This window comes from Kogia breviceps, chromosome 4 (assembly GCF_026419965.1).
Source record: "Kogia breviceps isolate mKogBre1 chromosome 4, mKogBre1 haplotype 1, whole genome shotgun sequence".
NCBI lineage: Eukaryota > Metazoa > Chordata > Mammalia > Artiodactyla > Physeteridae > Kogia > Kogia breviceps.
In genome coordinates, this window is record NC_081313.1 from 112,584,349 (window position 1) to 112,608,551 (window position 24,203).

Sequence of the window (24,203 nt, forward strand, 5' to 3'; positions counted from 1 at the left end):
AGAGGGAGCCCTTATGGGGGACTCGTAAACCCTGTCTTTTGAGGAAATCTTAGGGCTGAGGCCACATTCAGCCCCACGTGTTTACACAATACTCTCAGCTCTGAGGGGCCATTAGAGTTAATTGGGTGAATAACCTGTGTTTAAAAAGTCCCCAAGGGCTTCCCTGGTGGCTCAGTGGTTGCGAGTCCGCTTGCTGATGCAGGGGACACGGGTTCGTGCCCCGGTCCGGGAGGATCCCACGTGCCGCGGAGCGGCTGGGCCCGTGAGCCATGGCCGCTGAGCCTGCGCGTCCGGAGCCTGTGCTCCGCAAAGGGAGAGGCCACGACAGTGAGAGGCCCGCGTACCGAAAAAAAAAAAAAAAAAAAAAAAAGTCCCCCAATACATATTTATGTAATCCACTTTTTGCCCAAGCCTGATCAAGCCTATTTGTGGGATCTGGAGTGAATCTGGGCTGAGGATCTTCCTCCTGTGCTTCTAGAGCAGCTTCTCCTGTTGGTGACCATCCTTTAGTGAGGACGGGGACAGGCAGGCTTCCCTTCTGCCTGATGTCATGGCGGGGCCTGTTCGCATGGGGTCTTCCTGAGCCTTTGCCAAACACGTGTAGTGGATTGCTGGTCCTGAGAGGTACTATATGGGGAAGAGTTTCCAGGGTCTAATAAGTTTGGGGAGCACTGCCTCTTATCTCTTCTCTTGGAGATGCCCTATGCTCATTATTCCACTGAGACTCCAAGAAGTCCTACCGTAAAGAGATGGTTTTAGCTTTGTCTAATCCAGCTTCCTTCAGATGTATCTGATATGAGCATCTCCGTCCCTAATCCTGATGACTAGCCCAAAGAACTAGCATTCTGTAGAAGCACGTTGGGAAACAGCAATTCCACTCCCTTTTTTTTTTTTTTTCAGGGGGCAGTTCGGGTTTTGGGCACCCACCTAAGACATTGTGTGTGCTGCTTTTGGTCAAGGCCCCTGAGTACAGTCATGTTGGCTGTACACACACAACCCCCAAGAATGCTTTTCACATGACCACAGGCTTGCTGGTTCTTGGAGCAGGAAGGAGTCCAGGCATTAGAGGCAGGCAGGGGGTGGACTGCATGGGGACACGGCATTCCGGGTCAGGGAGCCCTTAGAGCCTGCCCAGTCCTGTGCCCCATTTGTTGCTGGAATCCCTTCTGTAACATGGTCTCCGTGGGTCACTCCAGCCACAGGAATTCTCTGGGCCGGGAACTTCCGGCATCAGGAAGGATGCATTCAAATGTGCTCGGAGGCCAAGCCTGCTGGGAACAAAAGCTGAGCACTCACACTTTGTGCTCAGCTGCTACTTTGAGTAGCCCTGCTTATCAGTCTTCAATCTTGGTTCTCAATCTTGCCTGCACATGGGAATCACCTGGAGAGATTAAAAAAAATTCTGACGCTGAGTCAGCACCCTGAATTAGTTAAATCAGAACCTTGGGTGGATAAGAGACCTGGCTTCAATAGATGGTCAAGCTCCGCAGGTGATTCCAATGTGCCGCCACCACGGAGGTGGAGAGCAGCCACGCTGGAGCCTCGTCAGGAGAGCTGGTGGAGTAGGAAGAGAGGTAGGAGTTCACGGTTCTACTCTGAGCTCAACCACGACTGCACCAAGAACCAGACGACCGCCCAGTCCTGCACAGGCAGCCCTTAGCAGTGTGGCAAGTCCCTGGGCGAGGAAGAGGAAGCATCCCGTTTTGTTTACTTCAGAGACGCCTTTGTCCGGTGGGCGATGAGGAGGAAGATTGCCAACATTTCGGAGCATCTGCTGTGGGCCAGGTACTGTACCGCGCGTCGCCTCAGTTAACCGTCACGTTCCCCATGAGCTACAATTCCTATTTGTAGATGTGGAAATGAAGGCACAGAGTGGTTATGAAAGGCGCCCGCAGTCACACAGGTGTTCTGAAGCGATGGAGCAGTGACTTGCATCATCCGAGGTGAAGAGTCCTTGGTGCGGCGCTGGTGAAAAGCCTTCTTGTGGTTCACTCAGGCGGGAGCAGTGAGAGGGGTGGTATGACTGGAGCTGGGGGAAGAGGCTGTGTGTGTGTGTTCGCTGAATTCAGGGTTGGAAGTGTTTTCCCTTGGGCTGAGGGGAAAGGGATGAGCCTTTGGAGGAGCTGCATCAGCGGGGTGCTGGAGCCAGGTCGCACAAGCCTCACAGCCAGCTGTACCGATTTCTGCCCGACTGAGTTCAATGACATCCCGTTGGGAGCTCAAAATCAGCCAGTGTGAGTGTTTACACCATAGAAATGGACAAACACTACAAATCAGGTTTTATTTACTTATTTTCTGGGAGAGCTGGCTGTTACCCATTTGCCAGCTCCTCACTGGATAGAACCCAACTTCTTAAACCCAGCACCATTGGATTAAGGCTAGGGGGAGAAGCTAGAGGCTTGGATTAAGGCTGGGGGAGAAGCTAGAGGCCAGGGAGGGAGAAGTGGAGGCGAAGCTGTTTGTTCAATGGACTAAGTAGTTCCATGAAGGGAAATGAAATGAAAGAGGCAAACGTGCTTCCCTGACTTAGGGCAATATGGTGGAGAAACATGGTGAGTGCTGAGTAAATGTTAACTTCTCTTAAAATTGGGCTTCTTATTATTATTTTTTGGCTGTGCCACTGGGCATGTGGGATCTTAGTTCCCCAGCCAGGGATTGAACCCACACTCCCTGCAGTGGAAGTGTGGAGTCTTAACCACTAAACCACCAGGGAAGTCCTCTAAAATTGGGATTATTGGAAAAAAAAAAAAATAGCACAGACTGCGATGGAGATGAGGGAAGGGCAGGGACCATTCTTGAAAGATCTGCAGACTGACTGGGAAGTTTTGACCCACCATGCTGGTGATGAGCTCAGAGAACCAAGTTGCAGCTTGCGGTCCTGGGCCGGCCCGTGTCATTTCCTGAGTCTGCCTTTGGGAGGGGGCAGACAGGGGCTCCAGCAGTGAGACGGTTAAATCAGAATAACAAGGGGCAATTTCTCTCACAGCCCCAATATTCCCTTGCTCACTGCTGCTGGCCCTGCTAATGCTCCTGAGTTGCAAATCTACCTATTTGTCAAGTCCCTCTCCACAGCCTGGCTCTCTTTGGCCGCTTGCGTGCTTTATTAAAGAGGCGTTTGCTACCTGTCATCTCAGACGGCCTCCTTTATCCAAAACAGAATAATAGAGATATCTCCCTCCAGGGACGTGGGATGCAAATGCCTGAGGACAGGTTGCCAATTTGCTGCGTGTATTAGGGGAAGGAAGCTGTCAAGGGAAACGGCCGGGATCCAGGCTCTTCTAACAAGCTCATTTCTGGGTTGAGGGGAGACCTGGGCCGCTCGAGTTTAGATTACTTGGGCACGTGCCTCCGCTTTCCTACGGACAGCTGTCAGCAGCAATCGGTTCTCCCCGGGAAACAAAATTGGCTTTTCTTCCTGCTTCCCCTCCCCCAGCTCGTCCTCCGGTAGCGGGGGCCCTGCCAATAACTGTCAAGAAGCCGTCCAGCTGCGGAGCTGTGCCCACACGAGTGGAGCTGCGGGCAGCACGCCTGCTCTGTGGCAGGTTGGCCCTGCTTTGCAGGCTGGGGAAGTCGGTCCTGGCTGGTGCAGCTGTGTTTGCTGTGACCCAGGGGAGAGGGGTCATTGCCTCCCCAAAGGGAGTTTAGTCAAAGTGGGAACCTGTCTTGGGGGCACGGGTACAGATGCTTCCCCACCCCACCCCTGCCCTCTTCCTAGAGAGAGCCATGGGTCTCCTTCCTGCCCAGGAATCTCCCCACACTTGGCTCCCACCGTTAGGGATCCCATAAGGGTCTTTGGTTTGACTCTTGTTTACCCTACAAAGGGGAACTGCCCTTGCTCTGGGACCATTCAGTGTGACACTCGGCGTCCTGGGGCTTTGTGCCCCTGGGAAGACTCTAGGCGGTAAGAGGACTCGAGTGTGGAAGGGATGTCACCAGAAGCTCCCTTCAGCTCCTCATTCCTCTGAGCACCCCCCCCTCCAATTTCACAGGTGAGGAAGCTGTGGCCCAGGGCCTCCCTGACAGCTGGCAAGTGCCAGACTTTGAACTTGAACCTGGGACAGGACTGTGGCATTTCCTGCATGGCTCAGCTCCGCACCATGCCGAGTAGAGGATTCACAGGCAGGGAGAAGTAGCTTTCATCTCCTCTGGGTTGTTCCCTGTGGAGCCACCTCGATGGGCCTGCCCTGACTCCTGACCGGGGTGTGGGAGTCTTACTTGGGTGTGTATGTGAGGATACCAGGTCCCCAAGAGTTCTCGTGATCAGCAGGATCCCTGTTCCCCACCGTGTCCTCACCTCCACGCCACCCCCCACGCTGCCTCAAGACTGTGGGACCCCAGAGCAGGGCCTGGAGTGCACAGAAGTGTCCCACGAGGGTGGTGGCAGGAGTTTGTCCTTGAGCTGGGCAGAGGTGACTCCGGTACATGGAGACACCTGCTGGACCTGTGCTATGGCCTGGAGGCCAGAACTGGCCAAGGAGGGCAGAGGTCAATGGCCTCCCTTGACTGGGAGCCAGATCATGCCTTGGGGTCTTGGAAATAAACCTCAGGGTAGGAGTCAAGGCCCTGCGGGGACAGGTTGGGCAACTGTCTGCGACAGGGAGGCCCCACTGAGCTGGGGGTGCCACAGGGCTGGACGTTGCTCTTTGCATGTTTGGTGGCTCCACTGTCCTCTCACATGTTTGGGGTGGGTGCTCAGTTCAAGCTTGCTGGTAGCCTGCCCCATACCTTTCTGTTCCCTGGCATCATCCTCACCCCTTTGGGACCTCTCTTAGACACCTACCAATGCTGATGGGGCACCGAGTGTGTGCCAATACCATGCCTCGTTGGCAGGTCCAACCCTCCAAGTGCTTAGCCGCTATTTCCTTCCTCGCCTGTTGCAGTCAGCTCCTCTCTGAGTCTGTTTGGCTGACTCAGCCCTACCTGCCCCATTAGTATCCTCATTTTACAAGTGAGGAAACTGACTCTCAGAGAGGTTAAGGTAAGAGCAGGATTTGCACCCGGGCATTCTGACTCCAAAGTCAGTGTTTTTACTCTTGGAAGGGCTGCGTGTTGGTGGTGGCAGAAGTTTGGGCTTAGGGGTCTTGCCAAACTTGGGAGTCCACGTCACTCAGCTGTTCTGGGTGTTGACTGTTCTGTGAAGAGGGTCTAAGATGCCTCATCTGGCCACGGCTCATAGCTGCCTGGGGATAGGGTGAGAGGATAGACAGGAGGAGGAGGAGGGCCTCCAGAGCAGGGGTGTGGAGGCTTCCATCTTTTGAGGGGGCAGGGCTTGCTGCTCTTGCTTCAGCCTGTAGGGATGCTGGGCTTGGGCTGGGTTTGCCCGCTGACAGGGCCCCAGGCTGTGGCTATGAGCCGGCCTATGGAGCCACCAGTGCCTAATATGCAGTGCCCTGCAGGGGCTGTGCCATCATTTCTGGCCCAGCAGCTCATGAGGGAAACCTGCTGTGGATCCCTCTGAGCTGCGTGGCAGGATAGCATCCCCACTGCCGGCCCAGACGCAGCTGGCCACGGAGGCCAGCTGAGGCCAGAGAGCTGAAGTTCCTTGTACGTAATCCGTGCTTCCTAGAACACGCCATCAAAAAGGCAGCCTCTACGGTGAGGGATGCCAAGGCCAGAAAGAAAAAAATGGAATATTTGTGGGGTTCTTCCCACAAATACCACTGGCATGTTGAGGTTGTTCTCCATCTTGAAGTGGGACCTTGGGCACCTCACCGATTCTCTCTGAGCCCCAGCTGTCTCATCCAGTGCCCGACACATGGTAAGTAGTCATAGTTGTCAAATGATTCTGTCAAATGGGAATGATAATAGTAATAGTTCCTATCTCAGAGGCTCGTAAGGGGTGGAATGAGATGAAGCATGGAAAGCACGTGGTATGCAGTAGGCACTAACTAAGTGCTCAAAGCTCTTCTTTTTGTAGGTGGGGTTGGGGGAGCTTGGTACCTGGCTGCTCTCACGGTGCCTCTTGTTTGTTCTAGCTTCCTCTCTCTCACCTGCTTTTCCTCTGCTCTGGAACTCTGAGGCCTTGCTCTAGAACACAAGACATTGTAATCTCTCTAGGGGAGATTCCCCAGGAGCAAACATCACGGAAGTCTTTGAGTAGCTGTCTGAATGCCAGAGCTGGATAGGTCCCTAGAGGCATCATGGAACCGCAGAATGGCACAGATGGAGAGCTCTACTGCTTACTAGCTGTATGGCAGCCCACCTCCTCCTCTCTCTAGCCTCCACAACAATTCCTGTCTTTGGGGGTTCTTGTGAGGCCAGAATGAAGGGTCTTTGCAGAGTGAGGAGCTGTATGTGTATTTATTATTAACATGGGAACGGTGTTAGGAAAAGCTGTGTCACTCATGATCTTGTCCAGTCTTTTTTTTTTTTTTTTTTTTTTTTTGCGGTACGCGGGCCTCCCAGTGTTGTGGCCTCTCCTGTTGCGGAGCACAGGCTCCGGACGCGCAGGATCAGTGGCCATGGCTCACGGGCCCAGCCGCTCCGCGGCATGTGGGATCTTCCCGGACCAGGGCACGAAGCCGTGTCCCTGCATCGGCAGGCGGACTCTCAACCACTGCGCCACCAGGGAAGCCCTTGTCCAGTCTTCTTATTCTGCTGAGGGGGCACCTGGGGCTCAGAAAGGGACGGGGCTCACGTGTTGTCCTACAGCGAAGGGGAGGGAGCTGGGCCTTGGGCTGAGAGGCAGGCCCCGGGTGCTCTCGTGCCTCCATGCTCAGGAAGCACCACGTGGTAGAAGGCAAAGGTGTGGCCACAGCTGTCAGTCGGCATCCCTGGCTTCCGACATCCTGTCCCTGCCAGTGATGAATATAGGTCCTCTTGGTCTGTGGGAGCTGGTCTGCCAGAGCCCGGGCCTACATGGAGGTCCTCTCTGGAGCAGACACCCCAGAGGGGAATGAACCCTCCCTGCCAGCCTGCTGCTTTCCTCAGGGCCTGGAAAGCCCAGGCGGGCTGACGTCCTCTGTCAGGGCCTAGGGAGCCAGGCCTGGCTTAGGGAGAAGGCATTGTGGAAGGGTTTGTGCATTAGGGGAAAATCAGCCCAAATAACTCCCAGATTCAGGCCCGAGCTGCACAGGTGAAGAAGGCAGGTAGGAAATTACAGCCACTTGAGGCTTTCTCTCCCAGGGACTTGATTAAAGCTGAGGAGTGTTGGAGCCAAAATAGCTGGGAAAAGTGCCCTTTGATATGTTCATTTGGTTTTAATTTGGGGGGACACAGGGCAGCCCCAGCTTGTTTTATTTCTGCTTCCTTTTAGCGGCTTTCACTTGGCTCCTCTCCCCCACTGCCACCCCCTCCCCTGCTGGAGTTTGTGCATTTCAAGGTCAGCTGAAAGTCAAGCTTTACCATGTTGGTGATGAAATGCAAGCAGATGTGGCTGGTTTGGCTGATGGCGGCCACACCCTGAGAGCCGAGCTCAGTCCCGTGGGTGATGCCTGGCAAAATTAACAAAGTCTGATGGCTCACAACCCTGGCTTTCCATCTCGGAGATTCAGATTTCAAAGTGAGGGCCAATCAGGCGTGTGTTTACCTGGGGGAGTTGAGAGAAGTGATGCCGGCCGAGGAGGGTGTGGCTGCCTCATCCCCCATGCCAGTGACTGAGAGCCGGTGGATGGGTGCCCGGGTGTGCGGCTGACCTTTGTCACATGGTGCTGGCTTTGCTGGGGACCTTGTCCACTGGCCCTCCTTGCTGGAGGAAGGGATTGGTGGATTTTCCAACGCTGGTCACATCACATGCCCATCCAGTTGCCTTTGCCCCCTTTGAAGTGGGTTAAGCCACTGGCAAATCCTTGCCATTTGACCATCACTGTGTAGGCAGCGACCTCAGGGAGAAGGTCAGTTTTCGGCTTGGTTTCCTGGCATCACCCACACCCCTGTGACTCAGAAAGTGGCCCAGCCGGCTGCCTTCTACTCCAGATTGGATGGTACAGAGAGGGGTGAGTTTCTGATGTCCCAGCTGCTTCCAGACATTGCCCCTCAGGCTCCACGGGAGGTCTTGCAACAGAACCCCGACATGGGTTCTGTTGATGGACTGTGGCAGCTTTGTCCTTGGCACACTTGGGAATCCACCCTCCCAGTAACATGCCGGGACCGGCTTACCAGGAAAGTGGGGAGACCCAGCAGACTTGGGTTTCTTTCTCTGTGCTCCCAGTTCTCCTCAGCCCTGCTCCCTGCACCACGGCCTCCCAAAGCCCAGGCGTGGGACAGAGCACATGGAAGTACAGCCTGTGAGGCAGGAGGGCAGAAGCACAGGCGTTTGGGAGCCAGCACTGTGTTGGAAACGCAGCTCCATCAGGGGTCAGCTGTGACACCTCGACTCACTTTCTAGTCCTTTGAGTCTCTGTTTCTTTGTCTGTAAGAAGGGATAAAGGTGCCCTCCTCAGAGCTGCTGTGAGAATGAAATGGTGCATGTAAAGTGCCTGGCACAGTGCCTGGTGCTCAGTAATGTTTGCTATTATAGCTATTGTCCAAATCCGGCGAGAGCCATTGGAGAAAGCATTGTAGGGAGGAACCTACCTCTCCTGAGGGCTGCTGTGGGCTCTCCCCTGTGGGCTGCTTGGCTTTTCGTAGCTGCAGAGCCCAATTACCCAGCCTTCCCCTCAGCCGAGGAGCACAGCCTCTTCCCCAGGGTCCTCACCCCAGCTCAGCAAGCAGCGGAGGCAGATGTGGATGGGGAGTTAGCCTGAAATCACCCTCTCCACCCTGCCTCTTTGAGTGGCAGCGCACTGCAGAGAAGTGACGCGTAAAGAAATGTCCCTTCGATTCAGGAGTTGTCCAAAATGGGGCTGGTTTTCACGGCACAGTCATTTTGGGGTAAGAAAGCCTGGAATGAGAGAATTCTGAATGCAGAACGAAGCAGAAGAGACTGACACAACAGCCCGTGTGAGTCAACCCACAGCGCCTCGCAAACAGCCTGCCTTGTTAAAATCAGTCCCTTGGTGCGGGGCGGATTAGCGCTCTGCAAACTTCCCATCCCAGGCCTGTCTGCATCTTTACTTTCCCTGCTGCACATCTCTTGCTGATCTTCCTCCCTTTGTTCTCCAGGGGGATTTCCCACACATAATGGAGGCCACTTCCATTGCTGCAGTGATGGAGACATTTTTCTTTGCTTAGTGCAGAAAAATAGTAACTTGGAACTATTAAAAAATAGGAACACAGAGAGGCAGGGACACTCTCTGGAACAACTCCCCCTGCCTGGTGCCCCGCCCTGCATGGTGTGGGAAGGTGCCCTGGTGAAGGGCCCTCTTGAGGTAACTGTGTGGGAGTCCCATGGGGCATTCCTTTCCTCCTCCTCCTCCTCCAGGAAGTCCTGCCTGGTTTACTTACTCTGCAGAGTTGGGGCCTCCACTCTGGGGCTCCCAGTAGCAGACAACAACTATTCACACGTGGCACCCCAGGGGTTGTGTCACGTGCGGACCTGCTGACTGCCCACCGTCCAGGTCACTACCTGCCAGTGTGGCTTGTGGTCTATGAGAAGCTTGTCCAGGATGGAGCAGCGAGGCCACACCCAGGAGTAGGTTCCGTTCATCCCTGCCCCACGGCTTCCTGCCACTGTGGCTTAGCTGGAGCAAGACTGGCCGGCTGGCCTGGGTTCCGGAGCAAAGCCCTTTCCCTCACCCTGTTTGCTGAGCCTCCCCCATGCTTTGGTTGCTCATTATCTCTCCACGGGCGGGCAAGTGGGAGAGGTCGCACCAAGGGGAGGGCCAATTATCAGGGCCTCACCGCCACGCACCGCCTTGGATGCGTTTTCTCAAGTGGTGAAGCACTCTTTGGGGAGAGGCAATTTGTGGGGAGCTCAGGGCAGCATAATTCACGGGCCCCCTCTAGCCCGGGTAAGAGTGAGGTGGCCGTGGCTTAATTTAATTAGCTGGGTGTAAGCCGAGCACATCACCGGAATGGGCCCAGAGTCCTGGTCACCGAGGCTCATTTCTCTTCTGTGTGAAGCACCGCCAAAGAGGAAAAGGTCTAAAGTTACTTCATTCATTGGATCCCTTGGTTAGAGATGTCTTCCAGTTTGAAATATAAACCTACTTTCTTTTCCTACCAAGAATCCAGCCCACCAGCTACAGTGTTCTGCTCATGCAATTAATAGGACTAATTGAATGGAGTTCAAATGATCATAACCTAATGCTCTCTGAGGCAGATCCAGCCACGTCCTATTTTTCCTACCAGGAAGCAAATATGTGAGGCAGGGCTGGTGGGAGGCTGCCAGCCTCAAGGGCTGCACGTTCCCAGCTCTGCTCTGCAGTGCTTCGTCGGTTGAGTTTCTGGGGGTGACGGCTGCTGGGCTGGGACCTTGAAAAGCTTTGAGGGGAAGGGCACCGGGGCAGTAGGTGCTCCCTAGGTGATACGCAGCTCTCAGCTGGGTATGGCTCTCTGAATAATTTTAAAGGTTGATCAGGGTAAGAAAGCTAGAGCTGGAAGAGCCCATGGAGTGCTAATACTTTTGGTGGTAGCAGCAATCCTAATGATGATTGTGGACATAATTAAACATAATGATGATTATGGATAGATAAAGATGCCCCCTTATTGTACGGTTGAAGGAACTGAGGTCCTGAGGTTATAAGGACCTGGTGCTGATGACAGACCCTCGAACCAGTTTTTCAGAGCTCCTAGAGCACAGAGGAGAGTTCCAGTGGTGCGATTCATAGACACAGATACCCTCAACAGATACGATGCACAGACTCTGGGGGGTGCTTGAGGAGCTATCCCTTACCAGCTACCTGATCTTGGGTAAGCCTCTCTCAGCCTCAGTTTCTACATCTGTAAAATGGGGCTCTTACCACCTGCCATGATTCCCTCATAGCGTTGGTGTATGACACCTGTGAGAAATAGTCCAGGGGAGGGGGCTCAGCAAAGTGCTGCCAGGTTCTTTGAATCGTCACCCCCGGAGTGCCCTCACCTGCAGAAGGAGAAGCTTCCTGACCCAGCCCAGGCATCATTTTGAGCTTGAAATGACCAGAATAACTGGAATTGCCAGAACCGGGGGGTGGGCTGCTGACTGTGGGTGGCCTGGATTTGAGCCCTGTGGCTCTCCCCAGATATGGCCCTTGTGAAGATCGTCTGTGGCAGAGAGGAGTGTGCTGCATTACTGAGCTGTCCCCTTGCTTTCGTTAGCCCGCAGAGGCAGGCCTTTCAGGTGAACCACCTGTGGAGGAGCAGGGGCGTGTGAACAGAGGGCCAGTGCTTTTCCAGCCAACGTGGCCCCCTTAGGAATCGGAGAGGGGTCTGAGTCCCAGGGGCGTGTGTGAGCCCTCCCTTGCCTCTCTCACTTTCCTCCTCCTTCTTTCTTGCTTTTTCTTTCTAGGGCTCCATGTAAGGTCATCAGGAAACCTGGGCTGGGTGTGGTGATGGTGCTGGGGCTTCACCTGTACCTCGGTGCTAGTAGTGGCAGGTGCCCGGCACACCACAAACACAATCATCCTCCCAGGGCCAGGTTCACAGGCTCAGGGGATTTGCCCAATGCCAACAGAGAAGCTGTGCCAGTCTATTGTCAGCAGATAAAAGAGTCACAAAGGCAGTGAGAAGGTTCTAGGAGGCATTTGTGATCCCTTTCCCCCCAAGAGCCTTGCTCCTTAGCCTTTTGTTACTTAACAAAGCAAATGGTGCCTTTGCTCTTCAATCATGAATTGTGATGTTGACTACTTCAAAAAAGCAGAGCGAATATGATTCCAATATTTATCTTAGCACAAAACTAACATTTCAGGGCCTGTGCCCATAATTCAAATGTTGATGGGGAACACATTGTGTGAATGTGGTGCAAATGTATACAAGGGGGAAATTGCTTATATTTAATAGGGAAACATGAAGTAAACATTTTTGAATAAAATGGCAAAGACTTGGGTTCTAGTTGCAGTTTCTCAGTTGAACATATTTAACTGGCATGTCTGAGGGCTCGGCAGGGTTAAGGTCAAGTTCTTGTTACCAGGGATACCTCTCAGAACCCTAGCCCACGAGTCCATCTTTCTGGCATTTTTGGGCGCTCTCTGATCTAGATGCTGGTCTGTGGCTCTGGAAAGTTCAGCGCAGCTCCTTTGTCTCTCTCTCCATCTTTGCTTCTACTCCAATACTCATTAGCGGCAGGAGCCCTTATAAAGGCACGTGGGAAGGGAAGCGAGGCTCCTTGTTAAGGGCAGTTGCCTTCTGGCTTCTTTACAAGAGTCTCACTCAGTCCAAAGGCTCACCCTCCCCATGGCATCCCCTGTGTGGAAAAGAGAGGCGCAGGCCCTGTGTTTTCATTCTAGGAATTCTTAGGCAATGGAAACCCCGGGTGCTGCTGGCATCTGACATCAAGCAAGAAGGGCTTGCAGGCCTTATGTAAACACCCAGGTGCCTGTCTGTGCAAATGTGGGGCCTTGACACTGGCAGGCTCCATTTCTGTTACCACTGCAGGGTGTGGACATATGGGCACTCGCCACTCCTTCTGGAATTCTCCAGCCTGTGTGTCTGGTTGGGGAAGCAGTTCTGGGGGTGATGCCTGCACAGCCCCAGCCCTAGCCCCATGCCCCTGGGATGATTCGTCAGGTCTGTAGAGGTGGAGGGGCTTTGTGATGCTGTATATGCTGGTTCCTGGGGCTTTAGTTTCCCTTCTGTATATGTCTTTCCTGCCATCTATATAGGAGACAGCCATGGGACTTCTACAGGTGAAGAAAGGACACTTTGGACTTGTCCTCCTGGCTCTGTTCATGGTCACCATCCCGTTTCCCAAAGTTTCATTTTCTTACTGGCTGTGCTTTGTATTTGTATGGGCCTCTTGAAAAGGCAGGACCATATAAGCCTTTGTGCTCCATTTTCCAGGGGACAGAGATTAGTGACACCCAGAAGAAGTTCATGGGGAGGGGGCTTAGGGGGAGACCTGGAATCTCATTTGTTCAATTCAGCAGATGCTGACCAGGCACCAGCTGTGTGCCCGGAGCTGTGTGATGTGCTGGGCGGGGGTAGCGGGGCAGAGAGGGAGGCAAAGCTAGGTCATCTGTGATTCCTAAGGTGCCACATGAGTAGGACAGAAATTGGGACTTTACTTCGGAAATTCAGAGGCCATTTGTTTCAGGGGCTCTGCTCTGCGAGCTAGTGGTGGTGATAATTAAATTGAAAATTAAAAATGATAGAGCTGATAAAAGTGCTTATACATATGCTCAAAACTGTGGCTTATGGATGTTAGGTGCCTTATGGATGTTAATTCATTTAACCCTTGCGACCAGTCTCTGAGATGGATATTATTAACCACGTTTTATAGCTGTGGGTGATAACACCTTGTCCAGGGTAAAACAGCCAGAGTTGGTGTGCTGGGCTCTGGCCCCAGGCCATCCAACTCCGGGCCGTGTGCCTTTAGCCACGTGCAAGTGGAAAGAAGCAGGCACTGGTGCTGAGCGTTATTTCTGCTGCAGCCTTTTCCCTGGGGGACTTGGTGTTTGGCTGACGACCCTGACCTGGACGTTTGCTCTCTGTGCCCAGGGATGGGCGGGATGGGGCCTGGTACTGAGAGGAGCGAGCGGGTCAGGGTGTGGCTACCCACTGTCCAAACCCAGGGCTTCACAGCCTTCTCTCTCTCGTAGAGTCTAGGACTCCGAGCTTTGCTGCTCTTCAGTTCTGCTTGCCAGCTGAGGAGAGGGTGGCGCCGACTCTGCCCTCCGAAGCTGAGAGCCTCATCCCAAGGTGACTGAGCTCAGGCTGCACCGGGCCTCCCCTCCTGGCTGTTTCCAGGGGCTACTTCCCAGGACGGAAACACCATAGAACATTCCTCCCCAGCCTGCTGACTCCGCTGTCTAACACGGCAAGGCTTTCACATGTGTCAGGCTCTTACCTGGCACCCCTGCCACTATCATTATTATCTACTCCCGCCTTGAAAGCAGACAACAGTATGGCTGATTTGGGTCTGAGAAGCAATGGGTTAAAAACCCTTTGGACACACTGGCTGCATGTGTGGTGTGAGATCCCAGTGAGCAAGACACAGAATGGATCCCCAGGCCCGACCGGGGTAGGGGAGGGGGACAGATGGCTGCAGAGGTGTGTGATGGAGGAAGAAGTGGTAGTGGTGCTGTTCAGGCGAGACACCTGTTTGGAACATCTTCTACTTTAAGGCACCGCCCAGGAAACTTGTAGATCTTTAGAAGGTGTGTGGTTTGGGAACCATTTGGCCAAAGTGGACTGATTCCCCCATAGTCTGGGGACATTCGGCCTGGGGGGCCGGGGCTGCAGGAAGAGATGTTGGGGAAACCGAGTCCTTGTGAGAACTGGTGTGTGGAGGGCTTCGGGAACAAGGCTTTCCCTGGACATGTTGAGTGAGAGCAGGGGTCGAAGCTGAAGACTACAGCATCACACAAGGCCCTTGGAGTGTCCAGGGATGATGAAAACCGTAGAGCTTTATGCAATATGTTACACACCCCTGGTACATTCTCCTACTTCTTGATGGGGTTTTGGTCTCTAGGAGCAGCCCAGTATGTGTCCTGTGTCCGGTAGCTCTCTGCCACCTAAGGAATGACTGGAGGGACCACCCAGTGCTGTTTCTGAGCTGGGAAACAGTGGGGGAGGAAGAAAAAGCAGGAGTGTTGGCTGAAGTGTCCCGTATCTTGTTTCCCTGAAATGGACCCATTGGTGTTGCCATGTTGGAGCTGGGCAAGGACATAGGCGGTGTCTTTTGTGGTGTGAAGTGACACCATGTCTCAGCTATGGGGGTGGAGAGGTCTGCTTAGTTGATGTGGTGACTGGTCTTCAAGGCTTGAACGATACCAGGATAAACAACAGGCAGGGAGTGTCCTGTTGTAGGTGACTTTTGAGAGAAAGAAAAGTATTTTTTTGTTTACCAAGAGAATCATCTTCTGTTGATATAGAAAGAGCTGGAAGGAAAGGGTGAGTTGGCTGGAGGGGCGGGCGTGTGGAGGGTGTGTGGTGACGGGACTTCCTCTGGGGGAGGTGCCAAGGGAGGAGCTGAAGGGTGGCCCTGTCACCTCTGATCCCTCTGTACCCTTTCCGGGACTCACTTGGCCTCTGCAGCGCCAGTGCCCCTCGGGCCCCCATGGGGCAGAACACACCAGGTGTGGAGTGTGAGTGCCTTGATGACCTGCTTTCCTTCTGAGCTATTGGTCCAAGCTCTATCATCTCTGCCTCCTTTGGGTGGCCGTGGATTCCCAAGCCTCAGGCTGTTGTCCACCCAGAGTCAGAGTGATGGGAGCTCTGGGACAGCTGCGGACCTTTCAGGTCCTTGTTCTCTTACCTGGGCCCTCTCCTCCGCAAGACAGCGTTTCCTGGAGTATGGTCTGTACACAACCAGTGGTGCTCACAATGACTCTAGAAGGCCCCTTGGGGTACTTTTTAAAAATTTTATTTATTTATTTTTTTATTTTTGTGGTACGCGGGTCTCTCACTGTTGTGGCCTCTCCCGTTGCGGAGCACAGGCTCCGGACGCGCAGGCTCAGCGGCCATGGCTCACGGGCCCAGCCGCTCCGCGGCATGTGGGATCGAACCCGTGTCCCCTGCATCGGCAGGCGGACTCTCAACCACTGCGCCACCAGGGAAGCCCGGGGTACTTTTTTTTTTTTTTTTTTTTTTTTTTTTTTTTTTGCGGTATGCGGGCCTCTCACTGTTGTGGCCTCTCCCGTTGCGGAGCACAGGCTCCGGGCGCACAGGCTCAGCGGCCATGGCTCACGGGCTTAGTTGCTCCGCGGCATGTGGGATCTTCCCGGACCAGGGCACGAACCCGTGTCCCCTGCATCGGCAGGCGGATTCTCAACCACTGCGCCACCAGGGAAGCCCCGGGGTACTTTTTTTGAAGTTGATAGTTATGGTTGTGTTTGATGTGTATTAGAAAATGTTCACCAACATATGTGATTTCAGATACCGGATTTCTCAGGTATTAGAACCAAGGATGAGACCAGAAGTCTGTGGGTGGCAGCAGAGTACACTGGTAAGAGCGGGTCTTTGGAGACAGACTGCGTGGTTCAAATCCTGGCTCTGCCCCGTACAGGCTGTGAGACCTTGGACTTTTGCTCAGTCTTCCTGTCTAATTGGGGTATCATAATAGACCCTCCCTCTAGGGTTGTTATGAGAATTAAGTGAGTTAATGCATGTGAAGCATTTAGAAAGTGCTCAACAGATAATACATACTCTGTTGGTGTTAATATTATTTAAAGAAATAATATTGAACAAGTATCAGTGAAGGTGGTATGCAAATAGCCACCCCTGAAGTCAACGTTCTTTCTGTGTAGACAATCCTGGATTCCTATTTCAGCTCTGCAGTTGCTCTCTCTGTGTCCTGGGGAAGATATTGTAACTCTCCAACTCCTCAGTTGATTCATCAGTACAACGGGGAATGAAATGCTTACCTTGCAGAGTTGTGAGCTTAAAAACAGGAGACCTCTCTAGCATAGCGACTGGCACACAGGAGACACTCAGGGGCAGCTATTGTGATGCCATTGGCATTGTTTGTGCTGCTGCAACTACCCCATGAGCCCCGAGGGAAGGGACCGTACTTGGTCATCGTGGGTGCTAGATGTGCCCTGCATGGGGAAGATGCTAAACAGACTCAACAGGGATCTGTTGTGAGCTGAGGAACAGACACCTAACGGTGAGTGCAAGGCAGGGGGGGGCTGCTGCCTGAGGAGCTCAGGTTGCTTCAGGGAGAGACACCCAAGGGCGGACCAGGAGAAGGATGACAGTGGGATTTCAGGCTGCATGGAGCCTGAGGCTGCCTGTTCGGGGGCGAAAGCGTGGAAAGAGACAAGGCAAGGAGGGTGTCTGAACGTGACTGAGGCCCCTCCTTACCCCTACTGGGCCACGAAGTTTGCGGCCTGCCCTCCCGGGGCCTGGTGACATGTGATCTGTGAATCTCCGCAGGGCCTGCCCTCCCACCCTGCCCAGGGCATCACAGCTGAGTTCTTTGTTCCCAGTGGGACCAGGGTGGCTTCGGTCTGTCCTCCTCCAGCCACTGGAGTCACCTGGGCTGTGAACGGCCCTCAGTAGGAGTCTCTAGGAGACTGGCACCGTGGCCAGCCAGGCACGAGTTCTAGAAGGCTGACAGGAGAAAGGGGAGGCTCTTGAAGGCCTGATGGGGAAAAAACTACCAGGTCTCCTGACCCTTGGCCTGAGGGAATGTTGCCTGCAGGGTTGGGGGCAACTGAGGGGACAGTTACACTCTGGTGTCCTGGAGCTGGTGGCCTTGGGACTCTAGTGACCTGAGTGTGTTGAGAGGCCGCTTTTGAGTGGTCCAGAGCCCCCCTCACAGGCAGAGAAAGTGAGGGTTCTGACCCCTGGCCTTGAGACTGCTGATGGCAGAGGTCCCTGTATGGCTGTGCAGGAAAACCCAAGAAGGGGCCAGGCCACACTGTTGTAGCCACCGCTCTGGGGCTCTGTGGGGTCCGTGGGCTGTGCTTGTGAAATTATACTTTTTGCCCTCACAGTGTGCCTTGTGGGAGGGGATTATTCTAGACCCTGATACTTTCTTGTTTTCATTTAGTGTGTCCCCAGTTTTATCCCAGTTTTATATATCAGTATATTCTCTCAAGTGGATGGAGAGTGGCCGTCTCTATGTGGGAATAGTAATAATAATCAAAGGATGGTATTGCTAGTTATATTACTACTACTACTGTTAATTCAACATTTACTAAACTCTCCCACAGCTTTACCTGTGCTACCTGTGAGCCACGGCAGGTAGGTGCCAGCTCCATTTTACAGATGAGGAAACCGAGTTGCAGAAGCCCTAACTGACTTTTTTATCAGTTGTTGATATTATTTAAAGGAACCATCATATACAGCTTAGTAAATGGACTCAAACTCAGGACTTTCTGATTGCAAAGTCCATCTCTTAATCTCTTTTAATAGCTTTTCTTTTAGTCTTCATCATATTGTGGTGAAACAAAGGCAGGGAGGATTAAATTTCATTTTTATTCTGGACCTGATTGTCCTCAGAGCGAGTGTGTTGGAATGATTCTGGCACTTTACCCTTCCCCTCAGGTCAGTGGCCACAAACCCGATGCCATCCTTGTAGGCCAGGTCAAATGCAGCGGCTGGTCAGGGCTCTGCTGAAGCTTTCCCTCTGCAGATGGGACCCCCGTGATGATAAAGCCCTACCTGGAACCTGGCCTGGGTCTGTGATGAGGTGTCTAGAAAGGCTGCTGTCGTGGCAGCGGGCACTCAGGGCTGTCTCCCTGGCCAGTAGCGTGGCCTAATGTTATTCCCTGTGGCACCTTCCTGGGAGACCCCAGACAATCTCTGGGGGCATATGGCTGGTCTCTGTCCCTTTGATACCAACTCTGGAGTCCTGTACAGTCATCAAGTCAGAGAGGAAGTTGTGATGTATGTGATAGAGTGAGGTTTGGTTCTCCCCTCTGATGAGCCCCAAACTTCCTGTGTGAGGCTGAACTGGTCATTCCTACCCACCCCCTCATTTTCCTGGGTGTCTGCCTCTTTCTCTGTAAAGTGGGGATGGCGATCCCTGTCCAGCCACAGACCCAGGGTCTCTTTGAGGACTGCTGAGGTTAGTTAGTGAAGGGTTTGTCTGCTCTAAATCTAAGAGGGTATGTGGTTGCCTTTAGACACACCCTGGGAAGCCTTCCTTGACCCACCCATTGGGTTAGAGACTGTGTGTCCCCAGCCCCCCTATGTCCTCTGTTAGAATTGTCATCGTGCTGCAGCAAAACTGCCAACCTGTGGGGTTGTGTCCCCCCAGTCTGAGAGTTCTTGAGGGAAGGGACTGTGCCTTGATCACCATTGATGGCACAGAGCTGGCACTCAGTAAATAGTTGTAGAATCAATAGATGATTGAATGAATCCATCTCCAACTGGGGGAATTGGCTGGATATGCTTGTGAGTCTGTTCTGTTCTCTCAGTTGTCAACGAATTTCTTTAAAGGAAGATTAGGAAAGTGCGGAATCGATCAGATGTGATGTTTCCTTAATATTCTCTGAGTAGTCTATGGGTAGATCATGTGTGGCTTGATCCAGCATCCAGACTGTCTCCATGACAAGGGTTCTTCCTCCCCATTCCTTGGTTCCTTTCAGTGAAGCTAGTCCTATTCTCAGGCCCCACATGCTGAAAAGATGACTGCAGCAGCTCTTTCCCCACATCCTCTCTTACCTGATCCAGTGGGAGAGATGGGAAATCTTTGTCCCAGCATTCCTAGGAGGTCCTGGGTCTCAGAACTCTGATCGGACTGGCTTCCGTCATGTGCCCTCTCCTGAACCAGTTACTGGCCAGGGGAAAGCCATGCGCTGATTAGCTTAGATGGGACTTTTGCTCCACCCTAGGTGGAATGAGAGTGTGGGAAGGATGGATCCTCCAATAAAATTAAGGCTGTTGCTGGCAGAAGGGGAAATGGATATAGGGGAAATAGAAGGAATTTTCATCATAGGGAGCATCTTACGTTTAAAAACAAAATCTGCATTAGTGCATCAATTTTGGGCCCCTTCAAGTTGAAAAGATGTTTTCCTCTTCAGTTATCTGCATCAGCCCCTGCAGTCCCGTGTGTACATATTTAGCAAGGGCCCAGTTGCCCCATAGACGCCGGCTCCCCAGCTTAGCTGGGGACTGGCTGTCGGCCCTGGGCCCTTGTGTGCTTTCTGACTTAAATGTCTCTCAATCTGCATGTCTCACTCATAGGATGTCGACTGGGTGGGACCCTAGAGGTCTTTGTTCCAAACTGCCAGATGAGAAGACCAAAGCCCGGAGGGGTGAAGGCATAGCTTAGTCAGTGTCAAAGCCAGGATCAGAACCAGCTATCCTGGCCCCATCTGAGCTTACATTCTCCTTCCATTCACCCAGATACCATTTCTACTTTGAGATGAGATTTTAGAGCCATAGATGTAGGAGAGACTCAGGCAGGAGTCTAGACGACTCATTATAGGAGGTTGAGTGCCAGAACAATGCCCTGTAGAACAGCCCTGTCTCCAGATGCAGCCCTGAGCCTGCCTGCCCTCGGGTCCCCAACCCCGGGTCTGCAGCTGGCCTCCAGTCTCCAGAAAGTCAGCAGTTTTGTTGGCAGCCTTTGCGTTTGTCATCTCTGAGCTGAGTGATTAGGGTTTCTAAGAGTAACCATTATCTGTGTGCCTTGGGAATGCATGTTTTTCACACATGCAGCCGTTCCAGAAAGCTTTAGCCTGGGGAAGAAGCAGACGGGCTCTACACTGAGGGCAGATACCAGTCATTTTTACAATTGTTTGCAACAGGAGAGGAAACATGAGCTTAACAGTTCTGTTGTGGATGGATCTGGGGGAGAAAGACGAATGAATTGTCAACAGGATGGCTTCTGCTTTTATCCTGGGATTTGCTGCCGTTCCCTGCGCTCCGGCTGCCCTGTGCAGAGCCCCAGGATTTACAGACATTCCTCGCAGGTGTGAGCCTCATTGTGCGATGAGGTCCCAGGGGCTGGGCCAGCATCTGTGGAAGAGAATCTGTCAGGTGTGTCAGGGAGGGAGCACAGTCCTCAGAGGGGAATTTGGAGCAGCTCCCACACTTCCTCATTTGGGGGAGGATCCCCAGCCAGGGGCTCAGACCTGAGTGAGCACCCACCAACCTTTTGAGTTGTTTTGGGCCCCTGTAATGTTTTCAAAAGTCCTAGCAACCAGCAACCAAGAGGAACAGCCTTTTCAGCCTCCAGCCAGGGAAAAAAAAAAAAAAAAAGATCCTGCTCAGAAATGCATTTGCGGGAAGTTTGAAGTTTGAAGCCCTCCAGCTGCAGCCTGGCGGCCTGGGTGGTCGAGCGGGTGGGACGGGTGTCCTCGAGTGGAAGGAGAGTGGAGCACGGCCAGGAAGGTAGCAGTTGCATTTAACAGCAGTGGTGGATTTGCCATCTGGCAGACCTGGGTTCAAGTCTTGCCTCTCGTTCTGAGCCAGCTGCAAGAACTTGGGCAAGTTACTTACCCTCTCTAAACCTCAGTTTACTTATCTCTAAAATGGACATAATACCTAACCGGATATTAAGAGAATTAAGTGAGAAGTTGTATTGAAAGCTCTTGGCACAGTGCTTTGGTAGCATCAACGAAAGTGGGTTTTTTTGTTACTATTAACAACAGTGCTGGTATCAAGGGTGCCCTGCACCCCACCTCCATCAGCACCTCCCAAAAGACCCCAAATAAACACAAAATCTATGTAAAAATACTGTGTTTCTAGACAAGTTCCTAGCCCCCCTCCCCCTTCTAAGCAGATGGCCGCCTTTAAGCTCCTGTTTGGTAGAAATTCTGACTAATATTGATACAGGTAATAGTTTAAAAAGACTCGCCACTTTCCAAATATTAGGCAGCTCTGGGTGTGAAAGGACCCCGGACCCAGGGTGCATGATTCCTGGTTCAGAGAGGAGATATGCACACCTGGGATGGTAAAAGTGGGACAGGTGGAAAGATGGGTAGAGAGAAGCAGAAATTGGGGGCCAGGCTGGTTTCCCATACCATACCCCAATAATGATCAGAAAAGGAAGGCAAGGTGCTGGAAGTCACCACTGGTCAGCCTCAGGGGTCTGTGTGCCTGTCTTTTCATCTGTGTGACATGGTGGCAGGGCCTCTGCTGACAGTTTGACTCCATCTTCCAGAAAATGTAGCTTGGTCATTCATCCCGCATTTCACAGCCAGGAGAAGCAGAGCTGAGACTCAAATGCAGGCCTGTGCCCTACTCTCCCCAGATATGCTCTTTTAGAAACATGCCCTTGTCAGTTTCCAGGAGCACAAGGTAAATGGGGAGGAGGATGCTACATCTTGACATTCAGGCACTGAGAATGGTGGTCTGGGTCTTCTGCGAATGTCACCATGACCTGTCTCTGAAGCAAAGTGCCTGGGGAATTGGGGGTCCCACGTGGTCTCAGGGTCCCGTGTGTCTGTTCATGCTTGTTACCCCCACTGCAGCAGGCAGTGCCCTGGTGGCACAATTTCTCCAGGAAATCCTCCCAGCCAACACCCTACCCCACCTGGTAGCTGGTGAGACCACTGAGTAGGTGGTCTTCTATGGTGGAAGGGTGGTGCCAGTGCCCACGTTGGGGAAGCCCAGGGAGAGTGGGGCTAGGAGAAGTCACCCCCGGACCCCTCCTCACTCTAGTGTCTGGGTCCCTGACCTCCCAGTTGGGGACATGTTCCACTGTTATCATTCCCTTGCCTCTGCGGGCCTCTTCATGGCACTTACTGTGATTGCAATATTGCTTCTAATTGTTTATTTGGTTGACAGAGATCCTGGCACCCAGAACCTGCATTTGTTCAGTACTGTATCCTAAGAACCTAGCACCATACTTAGTATTCAGTATTTCATTTCGTTCTTGTTTTATACCAGGCACTATGCTAGGACTGGGGGGCATCAGGGAGTACTACAGATGAGTCCCCACCCCCCCCCCGAAGCCTACAGTCCAGTAATGAATACTGGGAGCTCAAAACATGCTGGCTGGACAAGTGATAGAGTGAATGGTCCAGGAGGCCTCCTGGCCAGGAAAGGGTCACGGGCTCTGTTGGCTTCTCTGGACACTGGGTGGCAGGACTCCAGGGCTCCCTGTCCCAAAGGTGGTCAGGACCAGAGCTCTGATCTCTTTTGATGAAAGGGGCTGGCAGGGAGCCCAGGACTCGCTTGCCCAACCTGTTGGGGTTTCAGATTTGTTCCATCTGAGCAGTCAATTAATTAGTAATTGGAGCTACCCTTCACCCCGGGCTCTTGCGAGAGTTGCTGGGTGCCCCTCCTTCCCCCTTTCCATTCGCTCAAATTGAGCAGCCCAGTCCTGTGATATCATTTGAAACCCTGCCAAGAAGCAATTATCATGCTGTTTGCTGACAAGGATTTGCTGCTGCTGCAGGAGCAGGGGCTGGAGATGGGAAGGCCAGCGCAGGGGAGCCGAGATGTGAGAGCAAACAAAGGTACGGATGGAGGTGCTGCTACTGGTCTTTGCAAAGCGCCAGGGCCAGGCAGGAGTGGCCTTCCTCTCCTTGGACCTCCTCTTGCCCCTCCCTGCCCAGACCTACATGCTGCGGGGAAGGCCCTGGGAGGTAGAACGGAATGGATTTCCTGGGAATTCTGATGGTGGTGTCCAGTTACTGAGCTCTTAACATGTGTTTAGTACACTGGGCTTAAGAGCCCGTTCAGTCCTCATAACAACCCTGAGAGGGGGGGTGTCAGGAGCCCATTTTACAGGCAAGGAAACTGAGGCACCAGAAACAAAAGGGCTGGACCCAGATGACCCAGGCAGTACGCGGTGCAGTAGAATTTGAGTGTCTGGAAAAGCCTGCCTGTTCAGGCGGGTACCCAGTGGGGTAAGAAGGGTCAGCCCGTGGGTCCACTGCCAGGTCACGGTGACTTGCTGCGGGACACGGGCTTGGTAAATGGTGGTGTTGCATAATCAGTGGCTGCCTCTGCAGGGTGGTTAGGTGGAATCTGGTTGAGTGGGCTGGCCCAGCCCAACTGATGGATCAGAGGCCCACTGCAGTGAGGGGCCGTCTGAGTGCTGCTGAGGGGCAGGGCCCCTTCCCCATCCTGGGCAGTTGGCCCTGTGGCAGGGCCTGGGGGACCCTCATGGAAGCAAGGTCCGTACTTGCAGGTGGAGGTATCGTGATCTGAGGGGACTGGGGGGCCTCTCTCAGTGTCTGGACTCCCCGTGCTCTGCCTTCCCACCTTCTCAACAGGTTTGGGGCCGGCCTGTGGGGACTCCTGTCTGCTCTGTTGTTGACTCATCCTGGGTGGAATTATGTACAGAAATTAGTCAACGGAGGCCATTCCCCGGACCACAGGCAGCTCGCTGCGGGGCCTCTGCAGGTGCCTTGCCTGCCTCAAGGGTCCTTCCAGGATACAGAGCACTGGCTTCATGGATGTGTTTCTGGGGGAGCAATACATTTGGGGGCTGGTGGCCCAGTCCACTGCCCAGCAGCCTCCCCCCATCCTCCTGTCGGAGGAGAGCAAACTCTGGCCTCTGCTGGCTTCCAGGAAGAGATGGAGACCCTGGAACTGGAGGGGCCAGCACTCAACCCCTTTGCTGAGCACCCCATGTGCTGGGCATAGTGTCAGTCACTGAGGATTTGGTGAAAACAGCACATGGGTACAGTTGTGTGAGATATCCTGGGGTAGGGGCGGGAAATCTAACATAGATGGGTGCAGGCATGAGGAATGCTATCCCATAAGAGGGTTTCTTGTTGATTTCCTTAAGGTAATATGGACGCTGGGTGATACTCTTGTAGGGTATATGGTGCAAAAGGGTAGACAGTGATATCTGCATCCCTCTCCCTGTTTCCAGCCATCAGTTCCCTTCTCCAGAG